Genomic DNA, 12,824 nt, shown 5'->3' on the forward strand with positions numbered 1-12,824 from the left:
ATTTTGTTGATCTTTTCAAAAAACCAGCCCCTGGATTCATTGATTTTTTGAAGGGTTTTTCGTGTCTCTATCTCCTTCAGTTCTGCTCTGATCTTAGTTATTTCTTGCCTTCTGCTAGCTTTTGAGTGTGTTTGCTCTTGCTTTTCTAGTTCTTTTAATTGTGATGTTAGGGTGTCAATTTTAGATCTTTCCTGCTTTCTCTTGTGGGCATTTAGTGCTATACATTTCCCTCTACACACTGCTTTGAATGTGTCCCAGAGATTCTGGTATGTTTTGTCTTTGTTCTCGTTGGTTTCAAAGAACATTTTTATTTCTGCCTTCATTTCGTTATGTACCCAGTAGTCATTCAGGAGCAGGTTGTTCAGTTTCCATGTAGTTGAGTGGTTTTGAGTGAGTTTCTTAATCCTGAGTTCTAGTTCGATTGCACTGTGGTCTGAGAGCCAGTTTGTTATAATTTCTGTTCTTTTACATTTGCTGAGGAGTGCTTTACTTCCAACTATGTGGTCAATTTTGGAATAGGTGTGGTGTGGTGCTGAAAAGAATATATATTCTGTTGATTTGGGGTGGAGAGTTCTGTAGATGTCTATTAGGTCTGCTTGGTGCAGAGCTGAGTTCAATTCCTGTATATCCTTGTTAACTTTCTGTCTCGTTGATCTGTCTAATGTTGACAGTGGGCTGTTAAAGTCTCCCGTTATTATTGTGTGGGAGTCTAAGTCTCTTTGTAGGTTACTCAGGACTTGCTTTATGAATCTGGGTGCTCCTGTATTGGGTGCATATATATTTAAGACAGTTAGCTCTTCTTGTTGAATTGATCCCTTTACCATTATGTAATGGCCTTCTTTGTCTCTTTTGATCTTTGTTGGTTTAAAGTCTGTTTTATCCAAGACTAGGATTGCAACCCCTGCCTTTTTTTTGTTTTCCATTTGCTTGGTAGATCTTCCTCCATCCCTTTATTCTGAGCCTATCTGTGTCTCTGCACTTGAGATGGGTTTCCTGAATACAGCACAGTGATGGGTCTTGACTCTTTATTCAGTTTGCCAGTCTGTGTCTTTTAATTGGAGCATTTAGTCCATTTACATTTAAGGCTAATATTGTTATGTGTGAATTTGGTCCTGTCATTATGATGTTAGCTGGTTATTTTGCTTGTTAGTTGATGCAGTTTCTTCCTGTCCTCGATGGTCTTTACAATTTGGCACGTTTTTGCAGTGGCTGGTACCAGTTGTTCCTTTCTGTTTTTAGTGCTTCCTTCATGAGCTGTTTTATGGCAGGCCTGGTGGTGACAAAATCTCTAAGCATTTGCTTGTCTGTAAAGTATTTTATTTCTCCTTCACTTATGAAGCTTAGTTTGGCTGGATTGAAATTCTGGGTTGAAAATTCTTTCCTTTAAGAATGTTGAATATTGGACCCCACTCCCTTCTGGCTTGTAGAGTTTCTGCCAAGAGATCAGCTGTTAGTCTGATGGGCTTCCCTTTGTGGGTAACCTGACCTTTCTCTCTGGCTGCCCTTAACATTTTTTCCTTCATTTCAACTTTGGTGAATCTGACAATTATGTGTCTTGGATTTGCTCTTCTCGAGGAGTATCTTTGTGGCGTTGTCTGTATTTCCTGAATTTGAATGTTGGCCTGCCTTGCTAGATTGGGGAAGTTTTCCTGGATAATATCCTGCAGAGTGTTTTCCAACTTGGTTCCATTCTCCCCATCACTTTCAGGTACACCAATCAGATGTAGATTTCGTCTTTTCACATAGTCCCATATTTGTTGGAGGGTTTGTTCATTTCTTTTTATTCTTTTTTCTCTAAACTTTTCTTTTCCTTCATTTCATTCATTCGATCTTCAGCTCACCTTAGATAAATTTGGGTAGGTCCTACATTTTCATTAGTCACTCATTTACAGACCATCCCTAGTGGTGAAGTGTATGGGTAGGTTCCTCCCGAGTGGGCAAACCCAGTATTGGGCAGTCAGAGAGGGAAATAAAGGCTGGCAGGAGTGGAGGGGTGAAGAGGTAGGTCTTAGCCCTGGGCACTTTTGATTGCTATCAAATGCCAGACTCAGCGGTCTTTTCCCTAATGAGGAAAGTCACTGTTATTTCTCAGAGTGACACAAGTTCCTGGGCTTCTGCTGAGAAAACAGACATTTTTTGTTTATTGATTAGTCAATAAAGGAACAAGTTCAGAAGCTTTGAGCACAAATATTTCAAAAATAAATACAGGGATTCATCAATTTCTTTTTTGAAGCAGGGGTTGGGGGCATAGATTCAATAAGCCTAGATAAAGACAAAAACAATTAGGAGAAAGACATTTTCTTAAGACATTGTTAGATATTTTAAGATAAAATTGATTACTAAATATATTTCCCAGATGTCAAATCACATAGGTTAAGAGCTTCATTTCCCTGATAGCATTCCTGGCTTCAGGCCATCTTCATAATTTTTACATTTTCTTTAACTTAATGAAATCTGCTGTGATAAAAAAATCTCCATAATTATATTCCAAGTTAAGGTTGAGAGGAAAGAAGGGGTCTAATTATTAGAAATTCTATAAGAGCTGCTGCAGGAAGGGCCTGTGGCGAAGCATGTGCGCTGGGCTTTCATCTCAGCTCCTCATCCTCTTGCTTTGTGATTTCCAACAAGTTACTGAACACCTCAGCAAATGGAAGCAGAAGGGATCCCTACATCATGGGGTTGGTGTGAGCATCAGCTATCCAACCAGCCAGTCATTCACTCAACAAATCCTTATCAAGCATCCCCTCTAGGGTTCCAAGTCCCCAGGCACTGTTCTTGGCAGCAGTGGAAAAGATAAGCATGGATCCCTGCTCTTATGGAACATGCATGGTGCAGGGGATGGCGGTAGACAGTAAGTATAATTAATAAGTAAATTATATAGAAGATGAGAAATGCTATGAAAAAATGAAAATATTAATATGATAGGGTAAGAGGAACTTGAGAGGGCAGGACGAAGGGCAGGATGGAGCCATGCAGGTCCCAATGTTAAATCCGGCAGTGCAGGAATGCCTTTGTTGAGAATGTGAGATTTAGGCCAAGACTTGAAGAAGGTAAAATAATGACCAGGTAGGAAGGGTCCTGGCACATTTGAAGGTAAACAAGGCAGTGCATCTAGAACAGAGTTAGGAGAGGGTATGTGAGTGGTGAGGGTCGGGTTTTCAGAGGATCACCTTTCCCTGTTAGTAAGCAAAGGAAACTAGCTAGGAGGCAGTAATAGAGGTGAGAGATGATGGTGACCCATAGATGACAGGAAGCTGTGAGAAATGGAGGGATTCTAGACATATTCTGAAGGCAGGGCTAGCATGATTTCCCTTTGGATTGGATATGGAGTGTCAGCATGTTTGTGGGAAAGAATCAGGGTCTCCAATGGCTATGTTTAGTTTGAGATGTCTACAGATACCAAAGTAGAAACGTCAAGAGGCAATTGTATACATGACTCTGGAGGTTGAGGGATGTTCTAGGATAAAGATATAAATTTAGGAGTCACCAGAGACTCACTAAAATACATAGCAAGTTAATTTATTGAGATAGTTATTTCTATTTTATTTATTCTCCACCCCCCATGACAAAAAAAGAAGCCAGGTCTTTTTTTCCTTTTGCCTCAGGGAGAGTTGGCAATGGAAAGTATCCATCACTTGATGGCAAATCCTTTTTATTGCTTTTGTCTTCTAAAGCCTAAGCTTCCTGGAAAGGACCCCCAGGGAGGTATGTGTAATAGTCAGGTGGTTTGCATTAAACTCATCCTCCTTGTCATAGTTCAGGTAACCCAGGGCTTTCTCAGTCAGCATATAACCTTCCCCTAACCTCAGAGAATGGGTCAGGGGTGGCTCAATTTGTCAGAAGCTGAAGACATTTGCTGGGAATTCTGATATATCTGTGCATTCTCACCTCATGGACAGTGTGGTGTATGTTTGTTGGACCTGAAACTAATACAACCATTTCACCCCAATGAGGGAAGTATGCTTGAAGACTAAGCCGACATGAAATGGGGCATAACAGAAAATGACAGCAGAAATGAGGCTTATTCATGATCTATTGCTAAGTATATATTATCCCAACATTAAGTAGTTTAAAACAACAGACAGGTCTTATTTCCCACAGTATCTTTGGATGAGGAACTTGGGTGTGGTTCTGACTCATGCTTTCTCAGAGGTTCAGGCCAGATGTCAGATGGGGCTGCAGTTATCTGGAAGGCTTGCCTGCAGCTGGAGGGTCTTGTGTGAAGGTGGCACATTCAGAGATGGCAGGTCTCTGATGGGTATCGGTGGGAGGCCTGGAGTCTTCTCCGTAGGGCTGCCTTAGTCTTTGTGACAAGGCATGGTAACTTGCATCCCCCAGAGTAAATGATCTGAAAGAGAGGAAGAAAGAAACCTTTTATGTTCTAGTCTCCAAAGTCACACACTATAACTTCTTCACATTCTGTTCATTAGAAGCAGGCCACTAAGTCCCTCCCATAATCAAGGGTAGAAAGGAGGAAATTGGGCTTTCCTTTTAGAAAACAGAAGTTTTCTAAAACCATCTTTCAAGAGATTAGAGTGCTTATATAACCATGTCCAAAACCTTTCCTGCCAGGAGGTGAGCCAATAGCTTTCTTTTATTTTTAAAGCCAATTTGAGTTTTTTGTTTCTTTTGCTACTTGTAGTGGAAAGCATTCTAATTGCTACAGACAGGTATAAGTTGAAGTAGCTGATCTGAGAGAGGAAAAAAGTCCCTAAAGCTGGGAAGGTGATGGTTTCTTGGAAAATGATAAGCTCTGAAAGAGGAAAGAGGAAATGGCAACTCCTAGGGAGACTAGACCTTCTATAGTGGGGCCCCTAGCCTCCCCAAAGATCTGTGGCCCAACCCCAGCACTGTATTAACCAAACCTTTTATTATTTATATTCTGATGCTGTGACATCTGGGGCTTTGCTGACTCTGGAGGGACCATACCTCCCATGCTTAATCAATTTCTAGAGATACTAAACATTTCATTCACAAGAGAGCTTTTCAAATACAAGCCAACCAGTCCAGAGCCCAGACCCCAACACTTTGAGTCTTATTACTCAAAAAAATTATACAGATATTTTTATAAGTTTTAATCATGATTTCACTTCATTGGTTATTTCTATTTTACCTTTCTGCCAACCTACTGATTTCTCTAAAACCTTAATTTATACCATGTCTATCTAGTAGGTTTATCTAGTAGATAAGAGGCTTTCATTTATTTCATTTATTTCATTCAGCACTTCCTTTGTTGGGCTTCACGCTTTGGGCCACTCTCCCTCCTCTTGCCCTAATCACTACAGGGCAGGTGCCAAACAACTAGGGACAGCCCTTATGCCCCAGAGCCCACGTTATTCAAATTAGCCAATCCTAAGTCTGCTTATCCTGCTTTACCCATTCCTCCCTGCAGAAATAACAGTAGAGGCTCTTGCCCAGAATTTCCCTTCTCCCTCTGTCTCCCCACCATCCTCAGTGCATCCCAGGTGACCCTGTGGCATGGTGTGCTCCCTCCTCTTAGAAACAGTATGTCATAAACTGTATTTTCTATGGTAATCATCTTCTCATCTGTTGGCCTTCTTATACCTCAAATTTTCTATTAATAAAATAGATTTTAAGTCGGCACACAATCCATGGAACTTCTCACTTTCAAGGGACCATGCAGATAACCACAATGGCATATCAGCTGTGACCAATATTGTTCCTTCCAGAATGTTCTGAACTATATAAGACCCTAGAGTAAGGGAAAGAGGGGCTGGCTAGTGGAGAAAGAGTCAGACTTAGTATAAATTTAAGAAATAAAATAACATGATGCTTCTTTTTCTGAGTGTGGTGATTACAAACTACTACCATCTACATGTAAGTTTTGGTTTTTGAGGAATCTGTGATAATCCAAATAAGTAGTTATTCCTATTCATTTGCTGCTTTAAATTTTTGAAGTAACTTGCAAAGATTTATTTTTAATCATCTCTAGCCCTTACCATCTCCCCCTTTGATCTCATGACACATTTAAACACTGGGATGTGTGAAAGCATTTGCTGACAATTTATTTTACACAGATGGTACATGCCTCACCTCATCTACAAAATTTGCCAAGCATGTTCAGTCTTACTACTTAAAAAAAAATCACACAACTATTTTTGTAAATTTAATCATGAATTCACTTAACTGGTTATTCCAGTTTCACCCTTCTGGCAACCTACTGGTTTCTCTAAAATCTGAATTTACACCATGTCTATCTAATAGGTGAAAAGTTTTCATTTACTCTTTGGGATTTATTTCTTTCTTTGTTATTGGGGAACCTGCGCTGATATTCATGTAGGTTCTTTTCTATTTTCCTTAAGCGTTGGCCAGCTTGAGAAATAAAGGGACAGAGTACAAAAGAGAGAAATTTTAAAGCTGGGCATCTGGGGGAGACATCACATGTCGGTAGGTTCCGTGATGTCCCACAAGCCACAAAAACCAGCAAGTTTTTATTAGGGATTTTCAAAAGGGGAGGGAGTGTGCAAATAGGTGTGGGTCACAGACATCAAGTACCTTACAAGGTAATAGAATATCACAAGGCAAGTGGAGGCAGGGCGAGATCACAGGACCACAGGACCGAGGCAAAATTAAAATTGCTAATGAAGTTTCAGGCACCATTGTCATTGATAACATCTTATCAGGAGACAGGGTTTTGAGAGCAACCAGTCTGACCAAAATTATTAGGTGGGAATTTCCTCTTCCTAATAAGCCTGGGAGTGCTATGGGAGACTGGGGTCCATTTCACCCCTGCAGTCTCGACCATAAAAGACAGGCACACCTCGGGGGGCTGTTCATAGGCCTATACCTCCAGGTGTGTATTCTCTTTTTTAGGGATGTTCCTTGCTGAGAAAAAGAATTCAGCGATATTTCTCCCATTTGCTTTTGAGAGAAGAGAAATATGGCTCTGTTCCATCCGGCTCACCGGCGGTCAGAGTTTAAAGTTCTCTCTTATTCCCTGAACAATTGCTGTTATCCTGTTCTGTTTTCAAGGTGCCTAGATTTCATATTGCTCAAACACACATGCTGTACAATTTGTGCAGTTAATGCAATTATCACATGGTCCTGAGGCGACATACATCCTCCTCAGCTGACAGGATTAAGAGATTAAAGTAAAGACAGGCATAGGAAATCACAAGGGTATTGATTGGGGAAGTGATAACTGTCCATGAAATCTTTACAATTTATGTTTAGAGATTGCAGTAAAGACAGGCATAAGAAATTATAAAAGTATTAACTTGGGGAACTAATAAACGTCCATGAAATCTTCACAATCCATGTTCTTCTGCCATGGCTTCAGCCGGTCCCTCCGTTTGGGATCCCTGACTTCCCACGACACTTTGTGGGTAGGAAGGTGATCCTCCTTTATAGAAGCATCTTTCAGTAACCTTTGGTTAAGACTGACATTCCCAGAAAAGCTCTCTCCTTTGCAGTTATTCTTAGACCTTCCTTGTAATGTTTTTCCCAGCCCCCTTTGCTATCTGGGTCTCTATCTTCAAGCTGCCCCATCATCATCCTCAATAAATGATTATACATCTTTCATCTCAGATAAGATAAAAGCTGATTTATATGAGGGAGTTCCCACATTCGCCCTCAGGTTCCAAATTCTCTTTATCTCTGTGTTAAATTATTTCATTTTCCCTTAGATTTCAGAGGAAGAGGTTGTAGGAAGTCATTCTTCTTTTAAGCTAAGCTGTTCCTTTTGTCCCCTTATGGGAAAAGGATTCCTATATTCATCACCATGCATGCATTCATCCATCTTGCCAGTCATTCCCCCAGCAATTAGTTAGTGAGCACCTCCTATTTTGGGGAATCAGAGATGTTTAAGACACTGCCCTTGCTTTTAAGAATGTTGGAATAAGGCTGACTAACGAGCAAACCAACAATTGTAAAAGTATGTACAAAAGCACCTAAATAGCACAGAGGAGGTGATGACTTACTGTGGCATAGGGTGGTGCTTCAGTTGTCTGTTCCTATGTAACAAGCCACCCCAAAACTTCATGGCTTAAAACAACAATAATTCATGATTTTTTAGGATTCTGTAACCTGAGCTTGACTTAGCTGGGAGACTCTCCTACTTTGTGTGTTGCCTGCTGAAGCAGAAAGTCCAAGATAGCTTCTTTAGTTGCACAGCTGTTGATTTTTCTGTTGATTTCACTGGAAGAGCTGGACAGTGGCCAGGCAGCTCTCACCCTCCATGTGGTATCTCCACCTGGCTTACTTGGCCTTCCTCATAGTACAGCTGTCTTGGGGTTGTCAGACTTCTTTTGGCAGATGGCTTCTAAGAGCTGCTAGTTCTCCTAAGTCCTGGGCTTGGAAATCTCAGAGTATCACTTTAACCACATCCTATTGTCAAAGCAGGTCATAAGTCCACACTAGATTCAGGAGAGGAGACATAGATTTCACTTCTTGATGAGTGGAGTGTCATGGGTGTATGTGGAGGGAATTCATGGCAGACATCTTTGGAGAGTACCACAGGAAGAAAGGTTAGGGAAAACCTCATAGAGAAGTGACTGAATTGGCCAAGGAAAAACTGTCCAAGCATGAACTCACCATAATGTACTGAATGTTTATTTTCCTCCAACATTCATATATTGAAATCCTAACCTGCACTGTGATGGTATTAGGACATGTGGCCTTTGGGAAGTAATTGGGTTGTGAGGGTACAGGCTTTATGCCTGGGATTAGTACCCCTATGAAAGGAACCCCAGAAAGTTATCTCACCCCTTTCCCACATGTGAAGACATGGAAGAAGTTAGCAGTCAGCAACCCAGAAGAACCTCACCAGAACCTCAGCATGCTGGCCTCTCCATTCCCCAGAACTGTGAGAAATAAGTTGCTGCTGTTTATAAGCCACCTAGTCTATGGCACTTTGTTATAGCAGCCCACACTAAAACACTCACTTAATCTTTTGGTTATGAATAAGGACTTTCCTTCCCCACCAAGTTTTACCACTCCTCACCCCCGCTGCCCAGAGAACCAAGCATGGCTCACTTCTGGCATAAAAGATAGGACATGGAGAGTAGCTATTTGAGATGTGATCAAGAGTCTATTGTCCATACTATGCCCTCTTTTGGTGAGCCTGATCCACAATTGGCCTCTCCACATTCCCGGAATTTATTTGTTTCCCTGTGTGACACACCCCAGTCAATGACAAACATTTCAATAACCTGGAGAAGAGGCCTTGTTTTCCTATCCTGCCAGATCCCTGCACTTTTCCAGAGCACTTATGCTCTGCCTGAGTGATCCTCCACCTGGGAGCTGCCTGCCCTCATTATCACCATCTGAATCAATCCCTTCTAAGTCAGCGAAGTATCTGGGAATGCATTGTTGTTCCAGAATCCAGATGCCACCTTATCTAGTCTAAAGACAAATGGAATAGCACAGTTAGTTGCCCTTCATGAAACAGAGGTTAACTCAGAAATTAACAGCATAGGCTATGAACCCCACAGGACACCTTCCTCTTAGGGGTCTCAGCTGGGCAGGACATTGCCGTTGTTCTTGGAATAGGCTGTTCAGAGAAGAGACAGGACCAAGTAGACTCTTTGTATCTAGGGAGTCCAAATGCTTTGTTTTTTTCCCCCCCTAAATATATTTTGAGAACTAAAACTTTCTGAACATTTTTTATATCAAGGCAAGGAGAAAAAAGAAAAAAAATCACAAATTTTAAACTTTTATTTTAGATTCAGGGGTACACGTGCAGGTTTGTTATATAGGTAAACTTGTGTCGTGGGGGTTTGTTGTACACATTATTTTATCACCCCAGTACTAAGCCTAGTACCCAATAGTTATTATTTATTTATTTATTTTTTTGCTCTTCTGCCTCCTCCCATCCTCTACCCTCATGTAGGCCCAAGTGTCTATTGTTCACTTCTTTGTGTTCATGAGTTCTCATCATTTAGCACCCAATTATAAGTGAGAACATGCAGTATTTGGTTTTCTGTTCCTGTGTTAGTTTGTTAAGGATAACAGCCTCCAGCTCCAACTATGTTCCTGCAAAGGACATTATCTCATTCTTTTTTCATGGCTGCATAGTATTCTATGGTATAGATGTATTACATTTTCTTTAACCAGTCTACCATTGATAGGCATTTAGGCTGATTCCATGTCTTTGCTATTGTGAATAGTGTGGCCATGAACAAGGAATCACCACAAATTAAGAGGTCAGAATTCCTATCACATTCATTTTACAAAGCACAGGGAGATGAAGACACTGGCTTATGTTACACAGCCAACAATAACAGAGATCTGAATGAAGGACTCCTTGCCCTAGGTAGCTCCCCTTCCCTGGTTAGATCCTGCCAGTCGGGTAACATGTCAGGAGCTTTGGGCCTTTCCACTGCTCTGCCCCAGGATGCTTTCTCAGGCCTGGCCAGCCTCTACCCTCTCCTTTTCCTTCTCCTGACACAAACCCAGTGACTTACCCACTTTTCTTTCCTATGAAGATTCCATCACCCCCTCTAGCTCTGGTCTTCTCCCCGCTAGTCTTGGATGCATTATGGGTCACAGTTTTCCCAATTCCCTTCTTCCCCTCTGCTCTCAAACAAGAACTCACACGTTTTGTGTTTTAAGGATTTCACTGCAGTTGTCTCTAGGGACCAGGGGGAGGGGGCGAGGACAGAAGCAAAAGCCCTGCAGGTCTTTATCATTCTGGTCTTGGGTCTAGAGTCTCTGACCACCTCATAGGTAGCTGAGGAAAGCCCTGGTAACCATCAAACATCCATTTTTATTTCAGAAGGTGGAGCTACTACACCTGCCCTCTGTCCCCACTGTCCCCAGCTTAGGGATGAACATGAGGATGCTTCTCTTCCTGAGAAAGTCTGCTCCCTGCCCAAAGACTCCGGCTGAGCGAAGCTCTTGTAATTTCTGGCCTCACCTGGGCAGTTTGCCTCTATGGAGTCTTCCAGATTGGGAGTCACTAAATTTCCTGGCTTCTGCCATTCCCACCTTGTCCTCTGGAGGCACTGTCTCATGACTTGGCCCCAGTCCTTTCAGACCACCAGGACCCTGGCTAAGGGAATGGGCAGCTGCCCCCGGCTGATTAGGTTGCTGGCCTCAGAAGGCATAACAGGACACTGCAACTTGAAGTAGGTCCCATCAGCCGGAGCACTTACGAACAGACACACATCTCCTCAAGATTTAAAGCATTCAATTTCTGACTGCTTAAGAAAAATTCCATAAGGGAATTTGAGTTATGAATCAAGAGGGAGACTGCTGTGGATTTATTTTTCCTTTTTCTTTCTATTTTTTTTTTTCCCCAGTGGAGAGCTGATACAATTAGGTTAGAATAGAATAGGTCATTGTCTCACCAGGTGATTCTTAGGGGAAAGCAGAGATGGTGTAGCTTGAAAATCATTCGGCATCAGCCACAGCCATAGAGTAGGAGGGAGAGTCAGCATTCTCAGCAGGCTATGAAAGCTAGTTATTCATTACTACCAAGACTTGACAGTACACTGAACACCCAACATTATATTTATGCTACATAAAATAAAGTGATACAATTTTCACGACCCAATTTAAACCAGTAGAGGGTATCGGTTTAATAAAGACAAGGACGATAGAATTATCTATAGATAGATCTACATAACAAAAAGCTAATAAAAAGGGAACTGCACTAATTTGACAGGAAATAGATTGTATTGTCATAAAATTTGCAAAATGGAGAAAAAGTGCCTCACTCTGAATTTGTGTGAGTTAAGTTGACAGGTGCTGAGACCTGCAAAAGGAAAAAAGCAAGAACCACACAGCAGTTTTTTCTGAATTCCCAGGCCAAGGACAAGTTTCCTTCCTTTATTTATCCTTCTGACAACAAAACAGACAATCTGCTGTGAAAAACTTAAACATTTTAACAACTATGCAACAAACAAGCAAAGTTTCCTCGGGTTGTATAAGATTTTTCAAAGTGGAATTTCACTCCATGTTGATACTTTGCTTTACCTTCTAGATATCCATGGCAACTGATTGGAAATGCCTAATATAAATATGGAAATATCAACTTTAGCTGCTCCCTGGACTGGTGAGAGCAGTGGGCTCAGAGCTGAGTGTGACTTCACTGAGAAAGGAAAATGTGCATGATATATGGTGGATTTCAATTTTGTGCCACCCACCATGTGTTCATGGAGCTTCTCCTAATGGTCCACCTCCACCTCGGAACTGGGTTTGGGGGGACAAGAAAAGTCTGATCTTGTCTCTGTCCTCCACAAGCTCACAGTCCTTAGGGGATGCAAATTACTTTGATGTGTTGGCATTTCTTTTAAGGGTTTGGGGTTGAAGGTAAATCCTAACGAGCTTTGTTCATTCTGCCTATAGAATTTTCTCACCCATGCTCCTAGTACCAAGGTCATGGTGGTGTCAGCCCCTTAAATCTTTTTCCTCTGTTCATCAGTCAACTCCCTTGAACTACTCATCTTCCCTTCCAGCTGGAGCCCAGCCCTGGCTCAATCTAACCACTGGCTTCCATTACCGCTCCTCGGGGTACAGAGATGGACCTGGGGACATCAAGTATCTAATCCCTTGTCAGACTATTGTCAAACCCTGGGCTGCTTAGTCTCTAGAGTGGTGTGCTAGTTAATTTTATGTGTCATTTTGGCTAGGCCATAGTACCCAGATATTTGGCAAGCCTCCACGACTGCATGAGCCAATTCCTTAAAAATAATCTTTCTCTCTCTCTTTAGTTTGATTTCTCTGAAAAACCTGTCTAAGAAAAGTGGCATTCAATCTCTGCTCCTCAGAACTCCAGGGCTTCTCTGAGGAGCTTCGGGGAGTCCTGCAGGGAGGGAGGAGAAAGAAGGAGACAGGAGGCTGAGCAGGCTGGGTCAGGCCTT

At 41.8% G+C, this 12,824-nt stretch overlaps 1 long non-coding RNA gene across 1 annotated transcript in view; it reads left to right on the plus strand.

Annotated features, from left to right (window-relative positions):
* The window catches only part of LOC134807331 (uncharacterized), a 57,042-nt gene that overhangs the window by 33,009 nt on the left and 11,209 nt on the right, over nucleotides 1-12,824 (plus strand). The window lies entirely within an intron of this gene.

Source organism: Pan troglodytes, chromosome 9, assembly GCF_028858775.2.
Source record: "Pan troglodytes isolate AG18354 chromosome 9, NHGRI_mPanTro3-v2.0_pri, whole genome shotgun sequence".
NCBI classification, from domain to species: domain Eukaryota; kingdom Metazoa; phylum Chordata; class Mammalia; order Primates; family Hominidae; genus Pan; species Pan troglodytes.